Below are 21629 nucleotides of genomic sequence, written 5' to 3'. Positions count from 1 at the left end.
TTGTCCCTCTGCCTATGTCTCTGCTTCTCTCTCTGTGTGTCTCTTATGAATAAATAAATAACATCTTTAAAAAATAATAATAATTAAAATAAATTATACAGCTGAGGGCCAGTAGCATAGGTAACATTAAATAATATGAAATCGTTGCTGATATGATTGTTGTTGCTTTGATTATTTTAGAGAAGACTATGGAAATTTACCACTATATTAATGTGGATTAAAAGAAAAACACGACTATGACAAGGGATTGGGCAATATTTTCAGCTTAAGAGGAAAGATCAGGAGCTTATTTCCATATACAATCTGTGAAGACCAGACAGTGCATGTGAATGTGAGTGTGTATGCACTCGGTTTCTAATTTATTATATGAGAAATGTCAAATGAATAAGGTGGAGGTTCTTCATGAATGTTAACATTTATAAAAAGATGTTGAATTTGTAAAGATTATCTTTAAACAAATAGCACATTCAACATTCAATAAATTGAAATGCTCATGAAGTATGACATTCTAGTTAAATGGATTTATCGTGAGAATTTCTTTCAGCTTTGGTTTCAACTATTGAAAAGTCTGTAAAATGTGTTCACTGACTTTCTTACCATTGTAACTAGAGTAGATGTAGCATAATAACCTTGTGTCATGGGTGTGGACACTCATGGTCTTTGGCTCAAACTATGTTTAAAGGTATTAGAGATTAAGCTGTAACTTTTGAAACTGCGTCCCTGGTGACAGCTTTTTTCTCCTGTGACTTGTATCTTATCTTTGGGGAAGATAAATGCAAAATAAAGTCCTACTATAGTGTAAAAAAATAAATATATGCTCTTTGTTCCAGGTTCCTGGCACACAACTCCTAAGATGCTGGGAATTTACTCTTTTTTGTATGTGAGTGACATGTCCATGGTGGGTGGAGAGCCTGTGCTGATCAGCAGAAACACCAACCAAATGATTAGAACATGGGTTAGAGCTTTTTGCAGCCCCTATACCCTTCAGGAGAGGAGATTAGGTTAAATCACAAATGGCCAATGATTTAATGTCGTGTTTATGTAATGAAACTTCAATAAAACCCCCTAAATGATGAAGTTTGGGGAGATTCCAGGTAATGAATCCTTCAAAGTGGTTCAAGGAAAGTGGTATACCTGGAGAGGAAATGGAAGCTCTGTATGCCCACTCTCCCAAGACCTTGTCCCATGCCTCTTTTCCATTTGGCTGTTCCTGAGTTATATCCTTTATAATAAACCAGTAAATGTACATAAAGTATTTTCCTGGTTTCTGTGAGTCATTCTAGCAACTATAGAATCTGAGGAAGGAATCATGCCAAATTTGTAGCTGGTAGGTCAGAAGTACAGGTGGGACTTTTGAGACTGGCATCTAAAGTGAAGGCAGTCTTGTGGGACTGAGCCCTTAATCTCTGGAGTATGAATTAAATCCTGACAATGTCAGAATTTAATTGTTTGATACTCAGTTGGTGTTGGGAAGTCATAGCCTGCTAATATAACTTAGTTGAGATTTTCCTTACTGAGCTTCTTCAAATAGTTTATGGTTATTCCAGTTTTATAGTTGTATAAAACTTGTCTATGGTCAAGGCTTATCTCTGTTTTCCTATTATTTCTATTATTTTCCCAAAGTGAATTAGCTTTTTGGTAAAACATAACAAGTGAAATAACCAATTGAACTCATATAAATAAAATCATCACATCTATTAATGTTGTATAATAACCACTTTATTAGTTGAGTTTTCCATTAATTATATGGGCATTATTTATGCTGAGACAAGATATTTCTGTTTCTAAAAGACCTGTGCAATCTGTTTCTGCATAATATATATACCCTTGAAAACTAAACTCAAGGACACGGGAAGAAAAATTGGGGAAATGAAGGAGGTATATGAAGTTAGAACCAGTGTTATTCAAAATGTGATGCTTGAATCAAGAGCATTCATATCACCTGTGAGTTTGGTAGAACTGCATATTCATTGGCCCCACTTTAGTTTACGGAATCAGAATCTAAGGGGTGGGGCCCAGGACACACAGTGTTTTAATACTCTCCAGGTGATGCTTATGTACTGTAAAGTCTGACAACACCACTCTCTATATTGTTTAGTCAAATGTAAGTTCAGGTGAGTAAGTCAGCAGTAGTGAGATTCTCAGATTAAACAGGAGGGGGATGCCTGGGTGGCTCAGTGGTTTAGCACCTGCCTTTGGCTCAGGGCGTGATCCTGGAGTCCCAGGATCAAGTCCCACATTAGGCTCCCTGCGTGGAGCCTGCTTCTCCCCCTGCCCGTTTCTTTGCCTCTCTCTCTCTCTCTGTGTCTCTCATGAAAAAATAAAACCTCAAAAAAAATAATAAGTGGGAGGGGGACCAAATCTCCTGGTTTTCCTGGGACTTTGAGGTTTTCTGGGATGCTGGACTTTTGGAGCTAACAACCAGGGAAGTTCCAGGCAAACGTGGACAAATTGGTCATTACGGTCAAATGATTCTGTGCCTATTTTAGAAGCTAGACTACCTTGCATTTCATTTGGTCCCTGTCAAATATTCTTTATTCCCTGACTGATTTCCCTTAGGCTCTGGGCATGACCAAATTAATATGGCTATCTTGTGGGTCATAGATTTGGGGAATTCAATAAGGTAGTTAGTTAGAGTTGACATTTTGTTCTTGCGGTAACTGCTGGAGTTTGATTACACCAGAGCGTGTGATCCATAACTTGCTTCTCTGTTTAATTCTTTCTCACTTCAGTGTTATATGTGCAACAGGGCTCAACAAAGGCAGAAGCTACGAATCATTTTGAAGTTCCTGAAAGTTGCTTAAATTTGTTGCTTTTACTTTATTTTTTGATATGTTACTCTATTTGCTCTCATCTGGGTTATTTCAAATCCCTCCTTCTGTTTCTTGACTAAAGAGGTATCTTCATTAATAGTATAAATTTGCGCTTATGTCAATAAGGGCAAAATTTTCCGAGCGTTTGTTGGGCAGTGATTTTGGTTGTAGAGATTTTGATAGTATTGTGAATGCTCCTGAGAGTTGATTAATAGAATTAACACCTACTAGTCAATATGGGAGCTGTGTTTACTTTAAGTGTGGCTTTATTTTAATGCATACCTTGAAAGTTTATTTCTAGGGATATAGAATAGAAAATGTTTCAAAGAAATGAGTCTCATCTTTTGTGAAGTTCAAAGCAGATATAAAACAAAACATTGAACAATTTGTGTATGTCTCTAATGAATCTAATGGATTGGTGAGTGTGTGATTCTTCAAACATAATAACTCTGCACAAATTATTTGTTTTTAATGTCATAAAACCTATGTTGTATTACTTGCTTTTCTTAAAGCTCTTACAATGAAGACTCAATTATGTTGCATTCACAAACAATTAGGTTTGACTATTTGAATGCAAACTATTGTTGCCAACATTTTGCAGCATTTTTAACCAGTAAAAACATTCTGTTTTGTCTATTAAAATGCTCATTTTGTAAATTGTTTTTCATGTGATTTAAGCTGTGGCACAAATACTTTCTCTCTTTCTGCGGTTAATTTTTCCCTTTTTATCAACACAATTTGCTAGATAAGTACTGTGAGTTATCTCTGAATTATGGGCTTTCCCTATTGAATCAACAACTCAATTTTAAGTATGAGAGAACTCCAGAACCCAGTTAAATGGAGGAGCCATTTCTCAAAACTCTGATATGCCCATTTGTTGGTCTCTGAGTCACTTAATCTCCAGTATGTGCCAGTTTGTTTGCTCTGATCCATGAACATTCTAGGGCACATTTTAGAGTTTGGTCTGGCCCAGAGAGGTGGATTCTCTGTTATTCTGGGTAAGATTTTAAAGTCATCACATAGGATGAAGATTAGTCAAGTCATTTAACCACCAAAAATCCATTTCAATATAACACGATTTTTCTCCTAATTACAGGAAAGATTGCTTGTTTTTGATTGAGCACAAGGGAAAATATTAGTATGTTCACTGGTCATCATGACCAAAACTATATATCCTCCCAAATATTAAGATCATACTCAGAGTGGTGATGTAGGCCAGTAATATGAGAGGCTTATGTATTTAGACTACCTGAGGAGACAAGAGTCAAGTCTCCCATTTACCATCTCCCTTCCATTCCATACCTACCTGCCTTGAGGGCAATGGTAGGTAGACATAATTCCTACGTAAATTGTCCTTCATCGTCTCCTCCTCCTTTTGTATTTCCATCCTTATCTCTCTTGTTTAATTCTCACTATCAATCTTTAAGAGTTAGGCTTTAGGTCTTTGACAAATAAATTTAAATAAGGTTTAATGACACTCCCACGGTCATTCAGAAAGTAAGCAGCAGTGTCAGCTTTTGAATCCAGCTTCCTAACAACACTAAAGCTTTTATTTTAGCACCTGTGCTATGATATAAAACATGCCCATGAGTAGTCTGCCTCACCAGTGTGTAAGGTTTAAAAAAAAAAAAAAAAGCCAAAAACATAAGGTAGCCTAGCACCTGGAAAAGTACATTCTGTAAGAATTATGTCACTAATAATCTTGTAACTGTAGTGGTCTTACATCTATCTGCCTAACCATACACCTTGATTGCTTTTCATTCTAATTCTTAAACCCCTGGGACTAGGTTTCCAATGTCACCTTTCTAGCTTAGAGCAAGTTCTGACATTACGATGGCTCTGATAATGGTTTAAAAAAATTGTTTGACAGCTCTCCCCAAGTTGAACCCAATGACTAATTAAAAACCTTACCCACAGTGTAGCACACTATACTTCACCAGTATTTTGGGAATTAGAGGGACTAATTTACTTGTAATTTACATAAAACTGGAACAAGTCAAACTAACCGATATCTTTCAGTTATGTCCATGTTTGCCACAGTTATCTTCAGGTATCTTATTAATTATGTCAGCCCAAAACCCACTTTGAGATTTTCTATGCCAAAGTTCAGCATGTATGTCTATTGTTTCTTGTCTAAGGTCTACTTTCTAAGTTAGTATCCAAATATAAATGTATCGGGCCATATTTGTATTTGGGGAATCATAATGTAATATATGAATGCAATGATCCATAAACTCAATATAAACTTATAAACCATCAATGAACTTGGAAGGTACTGCAGTAGCTACTCAGAATCTTAGGGCTTCACAGTATACCAGCTTTTTGTTTCATTTCGAAATCATTTTTGTAAAAGAAATGAACATTTACTAACCTTTCACTCAACACAAAATAATGATGGAATCTTACTTCATTTATATTCAGTTGGGGTAATGTATTTATTCAGGTACCAGATGTAGAGTGTTAATGGATTAAAGTATATGGACAAAGTGGGCAATTGTACTGTAAATGTTACTTAAGTGAATTTGGCCTGCAAGGGTATTATTGATTTATTTTATCTAATTTAGTTTGTATTGCAAGTCAAGCTCAACACTGAGGGTTGAAGTCATCTGTCTTCTATAGGTGAAATGACTTCAGGTCTCTAGGGAACTAAACTAAGTGAATAGGAAGTCTCTTCCTTTGAGGAAGCAAAGAGAGTGGAGATATTTTCCAGTGGGGTGAGGATGTGGGGGAAAATGTTCTCCTCCCAAGGACACTAGGAAATCATATTCTACCAGGAAGAAAACATGCAACCACCACTCAGGGAAACATTTTAATTTCCTTGTCAATATTAAAACAATATCCTCTTAATAGCTAGAGAGTGGTACTTTGCTAGGCATGGAGCTTAGTGATGTTGCTTATCATCGGTCACTTTGTAAATCAACAAAACAGGAAGAAAGGTACCTTTTTAGCTGTTGTGCAAAACACACTACTGTGGATTTCATATTCACTTCCTCAGTATTCCAAATGTCCAGGCTTATGAATCAAAGATGCGCAGTGAGCACAGGTGAGGAAAGTCTCTTTATCTTTTCTTTCTTTCCTTCTTTCCTTCTTTCTTTCTTTCTTTCTTTCTTTCTTTCTTTCTTTCTTTCTTTCTTTTCTTTCTTTCTTTCTTTCTTTGAAGCTATTATGAAATTGCTTAATACTAAATTTGTTGTTGAATGTTTGAACACAAATGATGAAAAATATAAATTCTTTAGTGCCATAAACAATTGTGAGAATGTCATTTGGCTCTAATCTCCCAAATTACAATAGCCTGAATTCATAATGATTTTAAAGAAAAATAAAGCATTAAGTATTAAAAAAAAATGGGTTGTCAGGAAGCACACAACCGGTATACTTCATTAGTTCAGGTCCTCTGACATATCCCTGTGAAACAGAGCAGGATTCATATCCTCTTCAGTTAAGGATAGGGAAACTGAGACCTAGGGAAGCTTGGTGATCACTCCAGTGCCACCTGGGGCAAACACAATGGGTTTTCGGGTGGAAAAGCAATATTACATACCTATACCTGACCTCTCTGTTTTTAGAGTTGTAAAGAGATCTATTAACTAAACAAAACAGACAGCTCCTGGGAGACTTTGGATATGAAGTCTCTAATGACTCCATGCAAAACGTCCCTGACCTGAAACATCTGTTCTGGAGATACAGTCAAGTTCCATGCCACAGTCTCAAGTTAACAACTTATTTCCTTTCCTTTTATTATTTTTTTAAAGTGCATAGCAGCTGTCCACATATTTCAGAGGACAGACCTTGGTTTAAAACCTCAGCCAGAGAACGTTGTTTGGAAAACTCTCACAATTCACTGTATGTGCTAATTAGAAGCTTCTTACACAAGCTCGTGGATTCATTTATACACTGATGAATTTTCAATTGCCAGATAGCTCCAGTGAAAAGACCAGAAAAGTAAAAATAGTCAATCTAATGAATTTAACATTTATTTTTATGCAAGTTGGGTAATTTTTAGAATTGTTTTGTTTTTTTGGAGGAATGATTTGCATGTACAATGCATTTGTTTTATGAGACTTGAAATACTACTTCCTGGAAAAGGAAGACAGTTTTTCTTGACTGAGAGACATCCAGCCAGATATCTAGAGTTAAACCCAAAAGACCAGAAGTGAAAGGAAGAGAGATAATCCCTAGGTCACACATTCATAAAACCTGAGGGAAAGAATAAAGAGCAACAGAGAAAAGACCAAGGTGACTTATGATTTCACTTGCAGCATGGGGTAAATCTGTCTTCAGTGCAAGCCCCCCGCAGCTAACAGAGAACACTCACCCGGTTCCTTTTCTGTTGCATCCTTCCAATCTGGGACAGCAGGTAAATGTCAGTCTTATTCTCCCACAGAAATGCAATTTCATATGCTGTGCTTTTAAAATCTTTCCTTTTCTTTTCCTTTGTTTTGCTTCACTCTCATTAGATATATAGAAATACATATTTATCTATCTATCCTTCAAGCATGTACAAAAGGCTAACTATTGGTCTGGCATTCTTTGAGGAATACGACAGAGAAGATCATGGTCTTAGGCATTTCACACTCATGTGGGGGAACCATATAATGAAAAAGCAAATGAATCCATAATGAAGATAATTATAAATAGAAAGAATTGTTAGAAAGACTGCAAATAAAAAATGATAAAGAATTATTGGGCGGAGCAGGGTCCTTGAGATAAAAGGTTGATTTTGAAAAGTCCTCCCCAAGGAGATAAATTATCTGAATGACAGAAGGAAGTAACCATGCAATATTTTGAGGAAAGGATCTTCCTGGATGAAAGAACAAATATGATAGCCTTGACACAGGGCGATTTTAAAAAATGGAAAGAAAGTCATAGAGTTTGGAGCATAGTGATCATAAATGGACTCAGTGGAGTTTGATACAAGATGGAGTCAGGGAGATGAACAGGGACTAAATCATGAAGAATCTTTTTTTTTTAATATTATTTATTTATTTTCATGATAGACATAGAGAGGGGGTGAGGCAGAGACACAGACAGAGGGAGAAGCAGGCTCCATCCCAGGAGCCTGACGCGGGACTCCAGGATCACACCCTGGGCCAAAGGCAGGTTCCAAACCGCTGAGCCACTCAGGGATCCCCAATCATGAAGAATCTTACTGGCCATTGAAAAAAAAAAATACTTGTATTTCATTCTTTATTTAAACTTTGATACAGTTTTCTACATAATACTTACGTGGTGAGTGCTGTACCAGGCACTTTATAGGCACTATTTCATGTACCTTCATAATAATCCTGCAAGGAGTGAGTGCACGATAATATTATCTTGTTGATAGGAAAATGAAAACTCAAAGAGGTTAAATAATTTGCCCAAGATTATTTAGCTAGTATGAAGCCAAGATTCTAAGCTAGATCTAACTCCACAGTCTGAGCCCTTGTCTGCTCTTCCCCTTTTCCTTTATTCTATTTCCCAGAAATAGATATGTCTTTCTTACAAATATTCTTGTTAATGGCTACTTATTCTCCATGAAAATTTTTGTCCCCCTTCTCTCCCTTCTGCTTCACCTCCACTTTTTAAACCTCATCTTTCACCAGGTTGGATAACTGTGGTGTGAGGGACCATATCACCTTCTGCTTTCCCCTATTATCACTAGTATCCCACTTTGTTGTTATCTTCACCTGTCTTCGTCACTACGCTATATTCTCCACAATGAGAAAGACTGGGTCTGTGACAAAACCCACAGGATTCCCTAGCACAGTGTGTGACAAAGAGTAACTAAAAAGAAATGAATGATAGCAAAAAGAATGAATGATACTACCAGATTCACAGGACCTTAAAGTCCCAGCAATTGGACTAACCAATTCTATGGCTTCAAAAGAGATGGAAGTGTCATTGAAGGAACAATGTAGGTATACTATTGATATTTAATAATGAACCTTTAAAAACCCCTCAAATAACATAATACAGAGTTATAAGTGCACTTTTGGTCTCCTTGCCTTCAGTCTCTCAGTGTTTTCTTTACCTTTCCCAAACCACTACAAATCTAGAATTTATAGGAATTAAAGGGAATGATGTGGTAGTCTAAATTGTATGGATTCACATCCTAGCCTTGCCTCATATCAGCAATAAGCTTTAGTTTTCTCATCTACAAGTTGTGCCAATAGTTTGTACCATTTTATGAGGACTAGAAATAATATACATAAAACACTTAGCACAGGGATCAGGATGTAATAAGTATATATCATGATAATACTCTTCTTAATAGTAGCATTGTGTTTTCATCGTCAGATACTTGCGGTCATTACCCATTGCCAACCCAAATAATAAAATTACTTTGCGAGGCCTTCCTTAATTCCACAGTTCCTTCTTTTCCAGCCTTAAATTCCACTACATTCCTCTCATTTCTGTTATCCATCCAGGTATCCAACTCCCTCTTCTCCAACATGTTTAGAATCTTCAAACTTTTGTGCCTTTGGTTATACTGTGTTAAAAGGCTGGATTATTTTTTTCCAAATTTCTTTTACTGTGAAAGACCACAGTGAACTGTGTGTATAAAAACATGGACTCCAAATCCAATCTACCTAGTTTAAAATCCTGGCTCCCCATACACACTATATCTTTGACCTTGAGTGATTTATTGAATATCTGCATGCTGCAGTGACTGTATATATGATTAGGATAGGAAAATGTTAATCTTTCAGGGTAACAGGATTGAAAGAGTTCACATATGTAGAGTAGCTATAACAATGCATGACAGGAAGTGAGCACTGCATGGACTATTATCTGTCATCATCATCATCATCATCATCTTTTTACAATATTTCTCTGTATGTGAAATGCTTTTTCCTATTATTTGTCAGGGTACTGGCTCTTTTCTTAGTGTCCACCATTTCTATTGTATCTTTATTATAGAACTTAAAAAGTTATGTTTAATATTATAGTGTATGGCTTGAATGCTTGCCACTCGCATAAAATTCTATGTTTCTTTAGGGCAGAAGTCATAATACACTCTTTCTCATCTCTTTTTTATTATCACAGGGCCTTAGAACAATATTTTCTCAAATGCTGCATACCAGCTAAGTGTGAAATGAATAAGAATGCATATGTCTAATTGATTTGTTATTTACTTGCTCATTGTCATTGATGAAAAAAAAATGAATGAATGAATGAATTGAATGAATGGATCCATCAATAAATCAAGATAACCATATTTGAGTTTTCTTAAAACTCTGTTTAGTGAATTAGAAAGCATGTGTTCTCTGTATATTTCCACACACAAACATACTATGTGTATACAGATTGCAAAACTGGAATCATTTCCAGAATTAGGATGTAAATCGGACATGTGCTTGACTAGGTGGCAGGGAGATATTTGAACAAAAATATCCTGCCTAGAGAAAAGCAGGTGGAATTTGCCTTTTCAACATGTTTGTGCCAAGCCAGATAATTTACTTCTCACCTGGGAACAATTTCCTTCCCGCAGCCATAATGTGAGTTTCACCACAGCTGTGGAGCTGAAGTCAAAGTCAAAGTAGAGATTGCTGCGTCACTTGCTGGGAAATGACTTTTTAGTTTGGGTCTGTGTCCTTGTCTGGCAGCTTTCTTATTTGTGTTTAAAAACATGGACTGCAGAGAGGTGCACATCTGTTTCTGAATGTGTAAGAGTAGAATATGTAAGGATCTTTTTCTTTCTTTTCTTTTCTTTCTTTCTTTCTTTTTTTTTTTTTTGGTGGCTTTAAATTCCTGGACCCTTTAGTTGTCTTGATACATGCATTTTGACTTCTACTTTTCCAGCCAAGAAGCAGCATTTGGATGTGTGAATTATACATTTGAGTTAACAGTACTTAACAGAAACATACATTTCTTTTTTATCTCCTGTATCCACAGTTTTGAAGCAACCAGAGTTATCAATATGATGCTGGTATCTTCCATTGTCACTTTTCCCTCTCTTCTATAAAATTTTCCATTCTTAGCACCATGTAGTCAGACCAGAGAATAAATAAACCAATCTCTGTACTGCTTTCCATATTGCTTTTTTCCCCTTCTGATATTGGACATTTCATAAGAAGATCAGAGTTTTGTAAGTTGGAATCTTAGAGACAAAGATCGGGGCAGGGCTAGACTAGGGGTAGAGGGAGGATATGTACTTTCTTTTATGCCTGAGTCATGAAAAGAGTCACTAACGTTCTCCAGTGCTGAGTCAGAGACCTTAATGACAGCCTCCAATTTCCAAAGGCAGTGGAGACAGTGGAATGACACACGGTTACATTGTGTCAGCCCCAGAAACTAAAATATGATAGAAAAGAGGATAAAAATGTTTTCAAACATTGCCTGTGAGTAGGTAATGAAGGCTTACAAAGTGTGACTGGATAAGCATCCTTCTCCTGGACACTCTTGTCTAATGCCTGACATGGTATATTCAAAATACAGAGATGTCCTCCTCTGTTTATTCAAGACTTTTTAGTCTTGGAAGTCTCCTTTGGATAAGAAAATAGGCTCACATGTGTAACACCAAATGATAACATTTATTAACTCCTTTATACAAATTAGTTGACCTATAGCCAGAACTGTCTCAAGGGACCATTAAATAGGTTATCTGCAGTTGCAGAAGCTCCAAGAACAAGAAAGTTGCAGAGGCCTCCAAAAATAAATTTTACATGCCCAAAGGGAAGAACATGAGTCTTGAAATCAGAGATTTCTATATTCTTATAGAATCTAAGAGTGTATATAGCAGGTCATTCAACCATGAAAGGAAGTGACAAAAGACAAGCTATTATGCAATATTTGAGATCCACCTGTTCTTACCTGACTCACCTGAAGGAAAAAGAAATGGGAAAAGTACAGGAACTGCTTTACTGTACAGATTCTGGGCAGGGAACATCACAGAGAGAAAACAAACCAAAACAACACTACCAATCATAATCTAAAGCAAGAGTTTCCAGTACTTCTGTATGGTAATAAAGTTTTATTGGAACACAGCTACACCTGTTTATTTAGGTATGGCCTTTGTTGCTTTCCTCCTGCAATGGCAGTTGAACAACTACAACAGAGATCTGGCTCACAAGTCTAAATTATTTACTATCAGTTCTTCAAAAAAAAAAGAAGTTTGTAGCCCTTGCTTTAAAAAATCCAGAGTAGCTATGTTGTTTTACATAATACATTGGGATCAGCAAATGGAAACCCACAAAGGCCTCCTAAGAATGGTATTATGACCAGAGGACATATGGAAAATGCAAAAATGTATTTGTAGTGCTTCTTATTGGTAGTAGCTCTGGAGTCACACACAATTTCTAGTTTCCTTTTCTTACATTAATCACCAAATTAAATATTGGTCAACTCTCCTAGACTCAGTTAGTGCTTAATGAGATGTTTTATATTTTTTGTTTCTATCAATTCCTGTCTGAAGATATTTACTATTTATTCTTCCACCATTTTCTTGAAAACTCTGAGTTGCTACAAACCTTGCATTTCACAATATAATGTGACATTCTTATATATGTGCAGAGGGGCCAGTCATAGATCTAATGAGTGTTGATACATGAGTAAAAACTCTTCACCAGCATATAAAATATTTACAAGAATGACTGTTATTGGCTGGAAGCAGAAGACCTGTTGAAAGCATGACAGTAATATACTTTTATGGGGTGCATGTTTGTGTGTGTGTGTGTGTGTGTGTGTGTGTGTGATTGAGGAAAAGAAAGACTATTTGTTCAGGAACAGTCGTGCATGGTATATAAAATACTCAATGCATTGGGGCTTGGGAGGAAAGCAGATTTTGAGAAGTTTTTTTTTATGTTTTGATGAAATTTATCAATGGGATTATGTCTTTCTATTTCTTGAAGGACCACAGGTTTCAATGGTTTTTTAGTGATTTTGTTTGCTGAGGTGGGACCGTTTAAGTTATGTTCTATATACCAAGTGGGCAGCACATTAGTTTAGCTTTCTGTAGGTTGCCTGTGTCAAATGGAGGTTGGGTCTGTATATACAGGGTTATTAGGGGAACTGCCTCAGATAATGCAAGTGCTTTAAAGCAGTAACTAAACTCTGATTTTTCCCAATTGCACCTATTATTATCATCAGTGCATTTACTATGTCGTCATGGCTAACAGAAACTTTTCCGTATAACCTTGAATTAACTTGAAGTGATTGGGTTTTATTTCAATCATTTCCTCATACAAAAGAACATCCATAGTACTCTGATCAAAAGTTTTGTAACCCATAGAGCTAGGGCTTGAAAATCACGTGCTTTAGGCAAATAAAAGGAAAAGGACAGCATTTCCCATTTCTGACATGAGTTCACATTGTCTTTTGAAAATTTAAGCCTCAGGATACATTATGTGCTTTTTTCTTTGCACCTGGTCATACACCTTTTAGTAAATGCTTGCTGTTAAAATGATAAATGGATGCTATTAAAACACTTTAATGCATAGTGCACCAAAAGTGCCTACTTAAAGGCTAGTTTCCCTTCAGAATTTTGAAGAAGATGCCTTCTCAGCTTTTCTTTCTTGGCACAATTCTTTAAGAGAATGGGAATATGTATAAGCCTGTATTCTTCTAAATGTCCACCAGAGATAGTTATATTCCTGTAAAAGCTTCAAGTGGCTTTAATTAGATATTCTTAGTTAGTAAATAGCTCACCTCTTCCTTGTTTTCCTCTCTTCCCAAAAGGTGATGAGTTTGGCAGAAGGTGAAATGGCATAGATTGTACTTCAAACTTCCTACTTAGACTTTTCCTGCCCAGTGTTTTCAAAGATGAGAATCTGCAGTGCATATGATTTCTAGGTGAAAAATGTGTTACTTTCACACATCATTTAAATTTCTAAAACTTTATGTTAGAAACAAAAAGCAGACTTGGGGAAAATCCAATAAACAACAACAAAATCAATGATGAACTCAAATTTTCTTTGTTTTAAAATACATATAAGCCCAGCTCTCTGAAATTATATGAGGATAAAGGTATTGTAAAGATTCACAGATCTGCTTGTTTGTTCTCCTTGAAATTCCCTTGTCCCTTGATACCTAAGGTGCTTAAATGCATTCATAATACCAAGTTATAGAAGGCAATCAGTAGAATTTTGGAATTTTAGAAATTTTAGAATTTCTTTTCTTGGAAAGCACAGCATTTTCCCTTAAATAGAATAATTTTATCAATGTTCATCTAGAGCTTCCAAAATTGTATTTAAGAGACCATGGGTATAGGCTTAGTTACTACACAAAACATATAGCCAAGTGCTCATTAGAGACATAAGAGTTAATTATCTAAATTGGACATTTAAAAGCTGGTGTTTGTGTCAAATATTTGTGTCTTACTTGAATGCTGTTTCAGAATCTATGTACAATTCTCAGACTGTAGTGATCTAATATTCAGATAGACTGAGCTATTGTGGATGATGCTGCAGTGGACATGGGGGTATGTCTGCAAGAAGGAGATGGAGAACTACGAAGCCCCCTTTCACTGCCTGGCCAAGCAGTTCCACCACCTGTACCGGGAGAAGGTGGAGGTTTTCCAGGCGCTGGTGTGAGGGCCCCGGGGAGGCTGGGGATCTGGCTGTGGCTCCGGCTCCTCCGGGATGAGAGAAGCTGGAATTGCCCTGCAACCTCCAACATATCCTGACAGCTCTAAATAAAATGAGAAGATGTAGGAGAAAAAAAAAGAAAGTGATGATTCATAAAAAGCATAGCTTTTATCATAGAAACAAAAGCTTCTATTTTATTCCATTTTTCCCCCTCATTTTGCTGAAGAAAATATATGGAGCATCTCTTAAAAAAAAAAAAAAAGAGGCAACAGTTAGTGTTCCACACCAAACGCCTGAATTTCATATTGTTTTTGCTTTCTCTTCAAATGTATACTCAACTTCAATTTTAATATGCTAGAACAAAAGAGCTAAATTTTCTACTTTTAACAAGTCCTTCCTATGTACTTGAATAGCAATGAGCTAGCAATAGCTTCTTACTTTTCTGACAACGCTCATTGCCAAGTGTAGGCTATTTAGAAATTGGTACAAAGTTAAAATAAATACCTGGTTTCCTACAGGCAGTCCTCTGAAATGCCGTCTATCATTTGTAATTTCCGTGACGTTATTTGGTGGTTATGATTTATCACCTTGCCACTGTATGAGTCAGCCGTGAAATCTCCATGACTCAATGGCACGTAACAAAAGCAATCAGGAAAGTGACATTTGAATGAAGGGATGGTGGATGGGTTTGAACAAGATTTCATTAACTTAAAGAACTAAGGCAGAGTAACTCCCCCAACTTTTCGAAATCTTTCAAGTCAGCATGTTAGTTCTTTCTCTTCATTGGTAATACCTGTAAATTGGGGAGGGAGTGGGGGATACCATCAATTGGAGACAAAAAATATGAATTTATGGAGGGTGGCTGTATGAGTTTATTGTTATGTTGCATTTAATATTTTATTTTTCTATTGTGTTCAGAATAGCTTTCATTAATCTTGCAAATTTCCTATTGCTTTTAAATTTCCTTGCTACCCACCTGTTTTTGCCTAGGTAGTAAATTAATAGCAAAATGAATTTATTCATTCAATAAATATTTATTGAGCCTAGATTCTGTGTCAGGTATTGTGTAAGACAATGGAGTTGAAACAATAAGCAAGGTAGACATGACTCTCCCTCTCAAGGACATTTCAGTCCAGTGATAAGAGTCAAACTTATTTCCTAGGCTAAATGCCATTCATCTTGAGTGGAAAAAAGACCATTTTTAAACTTTAAAGAATATTTCTTATGTAAGAAATTGACTTTGCAACACTTGAATATTTATTTTAAGCTATAGTTATCTTCTTATAGAAAAGTGTAACAAAGATTGGTCTGTTGGAAGGAATATGACTGGTCTTTTGAGCGCTTGCCCCTCAGCTCCGTGGACTCCCTTGTTTGATGGTTTATACTGGATGCTACTTCCTTGATTTGTAAATAGTATTTAACTTACTTTGATCTAAGAAGAGAAATATTGATTGGAGTTCTTTTTTTTTTTAAGATTTTATTTATTTGTTCATGAGAGACAGAGAGAGAGAGAGAGGCAGAGACACAGACAGAGGGAGAAGCAGGCTCCATGCAGGAAACCCAATGTGGGACTCAATCCTGGAACTCGATCCTGGGACGCCAGGATCACGCCCTGGGCCAAAGGCAGGCACTAAACTGCTCAGCCACCCAGGGATCCCCTGGTTGGAGTTCTTAAAAAGTTTCACTGCTGGAGCTCAGTTTGTAGGTTATGAGTATCATCTTAACAGCAGAAGTCACTCATTGTGTTATGCTTGTCATTGTATCTGAGGGACATTGGGAAAAAAAGAGTTCTTAGGTAAAAGTCTCTGTCATTAACAGAAATGTGAATTAAACACAAATTCAAAAGGAAGATGAACTCTCTGCAAGTAAGAACTATGGTTTTCACTCTGATAGTAACAATGCCTGGAATAGTGTCTGGAACAGAATGGCAATAGTAATCCTGTCTGTCCTTTATTAAAAGCATGCTGGGTGTCAGGTATTATGCTAAATGTTGAGTGAGAAGTACTGATGAATGAATCTTTATTGTACAGAGAGGGTAGAGAGGCATAAAGATTAGCGGTTGAACCTATAGGAGTTATATAATAATTTTGGAAGAAGTCCTTCCACCTCCCAGTCCTTTGGAGGGAAAGATGGGAAACATGAAGAGATTAGAAACAGTACTTTGGAATGGTTTGCTTCCTTTCAACTGTAAGAATAAATGTAGCCAAGAACTCACAAGGAATTTGATGAAGAAGAACAAGGCACTATTGACACAGCTAGACTAAGCATACTCCATTCCTGGTTGGCCTGAAAATAGGATATCACTTTATGGAAATAATATCATAATGAGAAAAACACAAGCAGGTAGAGTAAACAGCAATTTTGGGTGTGGATACATCTTGCTCTACCTTTTAGGAAAGTTTTGGAAAACTTAGAATGTAGGCTAAGAATGAGGTCATTAAGAGAAAATAATACTTGGATATACACATGTTAATGTAAGCCTAAACACTAGAGGAATATTCCTGGTACTTAACAATTGCTGTTTTTCTTAGTATTCTGAAGTCAGTATGGGGGATTAAATCATGCAACTATTTTTCTAGATTGTCTCACTTCTAAATTGCCCCTGGACTGGAGCTTAGGAAGAAACTTTAGGAAATAGAAACCAAAGATTAGGTAAAGTTTCATCTTTCTTTTTGTGTTTTTTCAGCTTTCTTTTTTTGTTAAGACTATGTTTCAAGAAATCTAGGTTCTTGAACCATTCTCTCTGGCATCATCTCAGAGGTTTGGACTCACACATATAATAAGACACATTGATTAAGGAACCCACACCAAGGACTTCATATAGATGATTTTCTAAAATCAATCATACAATGTGTAAGTTATTATTCCCATTTTACTGAAGGGCTAGCTAAGGCCTACAGAAGTTAGGTGATTTGTTCAGGGTCATAACAACTGGTTTGATAGCATCAACTTCATATACTTCAGACCTGATTTTAAAGTTAACTGTGAACAACTGGTCAGAAATAAGCAAAGCTCCTAAGACACTGCTCCTGGTTTCCAAAGGAGTGAAATAATTTTTGTCACAAGTAGGGAAGGGATAGGTGAGAAAATTAAGGAAGGCTATTGGATGATTCGGATTAGATAGAAGTTTTTGCATTAAAGTGAGGACTGAGACAAATGGAAGGAGAAATTCTTGGCCACACTAGAGGAATAGACCTATCAGGGCAAATAGGGATCCATTTTCTTTTTTTTTTTTCTTTTTAAATTTTTATTTATTTATGATATTCACAGAGAGAGAGAGAGAGGTAGAGACATAGGCCGAGGGAGAAGCAGGCTCCATGCACCGGGAGCCCGATGTGGGATTTGATCCCGGGTCTCCAGGATCGCGCCCTGGGCCAAAGGCAGGCGCTAAACCGCTGTGCCACCCAGGGATCCCGGGATCCATTTTCTTATTTGTTTGTTGCTTCCAGGCAACTGGAGAATACAAAGAGATCATACCCCAAAACTCTAACATAATCTCATCCAATGTCATAGCCCCCTCACTGTTAAAGATGTCCTGCTAATGTAAATATAAATGAGACTGAAGAATTCGTTCCACAAATCAAACTCCTGATGAATTAACCCCTTTTCCCTTCTACAGTATGTTGTGCTCACGCCCAAGGATTCATTAACTGAACACATAAGTGGAGTTTCACAACCTTCAAAATCTGCTCTGCATGCCATGCCTAGATGCTTGCAATGTTCTTCCCCTGTGCCCATGTAGGAAATCCTTCTAGCATTTAAGATCATCATCTCCCCCCAGCCTTCCTGTCAGAAAGAGAACAGCCCTAAGTGAAATGCTGCAGATCAGTGGGTTGGTAAACCAGCTACAGAAACAGTGATACAGCTCATCAGACCTCTGAAAATATCCCCACTTTGAAGATGTAAGAATGAGAGAGACACATCTGAAGTAGGACCCAGAGAAGCAATTGGTATGTGGGCAAGTTCAGGTGACCTTTTTAAATGACAGGAATTTTTCACTTCCGACCTCAGAAACAGCTTTCAAACGGAGTTTTGGTAGAGAGGCTATAAATTATGGTAATAAAATAGAATATAGCCAAGAACTACTCAGTATTTAAGTGCCTGGCACTGAGCTAAGTATATATCATGCATATATACTTATATATCATTTAATCCCTTGAAATCACCCTAACAGGTTGGTATTATTTTTATCTCCTTTTGTAGAAGAGGAAAGATGCCTAACACCCTGCCCAAGATTATAAAACTAGTTTTACAACCATATTCAAATGTAGATCTGTATCCCTTCAAAGCCCTTGTTCTTCATACACTAAACTATACTGCTTCAAACTGAAGGCCAGAAACCAACACAGAGGGAATGGGTCTGAAGGCAGCAACACTTCGGAGGGCCTACTATATGCTGGGTGCTCAATCAAGAAAGATATTCATAATGGTAGGAGTACTGTCGCTGTAGCCTGTCTAGAACATGTCTCATGGTGGGATTCAATTGATAGGAGTGTCGGATGCACTTCTCTCAGGTAAGATAGAGTTCTAGGAGACAGGATCTGATTCTGATTGTTTAATGGTACTAAATTTATCCAGGGACAAAAAAGCATTTATTAGGGAGATGGAATGGGAAATGTTCTGTATAAGAAATGGCAGCTGCTGCTTGAAGGAAGAAAAGAGGGCTTGTGCATAATCTCGTGTTTTCAATTGGACCACTGGGCTCAAAGGACACGTAGAAGAGATTTGATAGAGAAAAGCATCTTAGATTTTGAAAACCTCCAATTGTAGACTATATATATGGTGTGGATTGGTAGACTCACTTGGAGGAAATCAATACATTAAAATATTTATGTTATTTAATAGTAGACTGTTATTCTTTTAACTTTTTATGGAAGAATTACAATTGACCTTTGAGAAGTCTGATGACAGTAAAACTGGTATAAACTGATGGTTGGCTTTATCAAGTTTAAATATTTGAAAAGGTATAATTCATGTAAATGTTTAGCCTTTTTTTCACTGTGCAAGGGCAAAACCTGCCTAGGCTGGTATTTACTTTTCTAATTAGAAAAGCTTGAATGATGTGAACAATTAAGATAATACAATACCTTTACAAGATAATTAATCTTTTCTTTGTGATTCATCCTACCGCATCCCAAGCTGATAATGTTATTTACCTCCCAGTTAAGGGTATGTTAGAATGTAATTGGAGCCATTTGCTTTGACTATCAGAGGAGAAAAGATCATGCAATTTGCATCTCATATATTTAGAAATTAAAACTGAAGGACTGACCACTTGACACCACAGAAGTTCCTGAAATGAAGCCTGCTGAGCTCAATTTGTTGTGGCGGCTAAATGAATCCTCTCTCCAATTTGAATGCATGATGAAACTCCTATTAGAACATTGGAGTGTAATAATTGACAACATAATGAAACTGCCAAAGACAAACTGCAAATACTTCTCTACTGACCCTTCAGAACTGCACTCTGTACTTAGAAAGAAGCAAGTGCCTGTGCCAGACAAGTGGCATTCCCCTTTATTTTACCTCCCTTCTATCCACCAAGGACCGCTGAAACATTCTTTTGGACACCCATTCCTTCAGAATCAGACAGTTGAGAGCTAGCAGCCAACGGCAGGCTGCTCAATTTGAGATAGGATATAGATTGAACTAGCAATAATATTTGAAAACAACTATTATCTTCTATCACCATAGTTTCATAAAAGAAATGTATTTTAGCATAAAAAATGAGGATATTAACCCAGTGTAACAGTTTTATAGACTACAGCTTGTTTGTGTAACGAAGCTAAATTAATGTTTTTTGTTTTGTTTTGTTTTAGTTTCTTGGATTTGTCTCTGATCTGTGGAAACTTGATAAGGCATCAGCACCGATCTTTGGAAATCACTAATCTACACACTGTTTTTTTTCTTTCTTCTCTTTTCTTTCTTACACTGGTTTTGTCTTTTCTTTTCTTTTCTTTTCTTTTCTTTTCTTTTCTTTTCTTTTCTTTTCTTTTCTTTTCTTTTCTTTTTTTTCTTTTCTCTTTTCTTTCTTTCTTTCTTTCTTTCTTTCTTTCTTTCTTTCTTTCTTTCTTTCTTTCTTTCTTTCTTTCTTTCTTTCTTTCTTTTTCTTCTTTCTCGTTTTTTAATTAACTACTACTCAGTCCTCAATTCACTATAATTTGGTCTCTGATCCTCTCAGGATCCGTAACGAGTAACGAGTCTTCAGTTGCTGGCTCAGTGGTTACTTGTCTCCTTTATGTAACTGGAGCTCTCCTCAGCATTTGATACAAGGGATCACTCCTTCATCTTGGAAGAACTCCCCACCTTCAGTTTCAAATACTCCACATACTCCTTGGAGTTTCTTCTGTGGAGTCATTTTTTTCTCACTCCCTTCTGTAATTTCGTCTTCCTTTATAATTGAAAGGTAGTTGTTCTTCAGGGTTCTATCCTGACTCCCTTTTCCTTTCTTTCTCTAAACACTCATCTTTAGTAATCTTGCTTATTCCCATCCCTGTAATCACAAATGTTTATATCCAGGCCACCCTCACTTCTGAGTATTAGATCCTTCTCTCTAACCATTAGACATTGCCACTTAAATACCACAAAAGCATTTCAGACTCATTAAGTTTCAGATGGAACTCATTTATCCCTATCGTTTTCTGACTGTGAGTACAATTACTCTCCTCCCATTGTCCATGTCTCACACCTAGATACCATTTTGACTCAATCACCGAGGCCTATTATTTCTGTCTCTGAAGTTAGGCCACCTTTACCTCGCACTTGCATTCCTTCAATAGCTAGCCACCATTTTCAGGCTAGTACCATGCCACCATTTTCACCAAATTATTCTCTTTACTGTAACCAGACCATGTTTTTAAGCACATGTCTGATGTTGTCAATGCTCTAATGGCTTTCCCATTACCTTCCTGATGATGTCTAGACTCCTTGACCTGGCTTATAAGACCCTGTGCCACTCATGAGCTATTTCTTGCTTGTAGCTCCAACTGATTAATTATTCTACAAATTCTTTTGCCCCTCCTTCTACCTACATTTAACATGAGACAACATTTGAAGTTGTTTCATATACATATATGATTATAATCAATGCAATGCTTTTTCTTCCTCAAAAATTTTTGGAAACCAGGGATATGTATTATATAAAATTATTATCAGGCAATAAAATAGTATCTGTGATATAAATCATATTAGTTAGCTACTTTAAGCCTCAGTTTCCTCATATGTAAGATGGGGATGATATCACTACCTGTTTTTCTAGAATTGGTATTTGGATTGCATGGAATAATGCTAGTTAAGTGTTTAATACAAT

The sequence above is a fragment of the Canis aureus genome, chromosome 4 (genome assembly GCF_053574225.1).
Source record: "Canis aureus isolate CA01 chromosome 4, VMU_Caureus_v.1.0, whole genome shotgun sequence".
In the NCBI taxonomy this organism is placed as follows: Eukaryota; Metazoa; Chordata; class Mammalia; order Carnivora; family Canidae; genus Canis; species Canis aureus.
The sequence above is the reverse complement of the archived record's forward strand: the minus strand, read 5'-3'. Positions refer to the sequence as shown.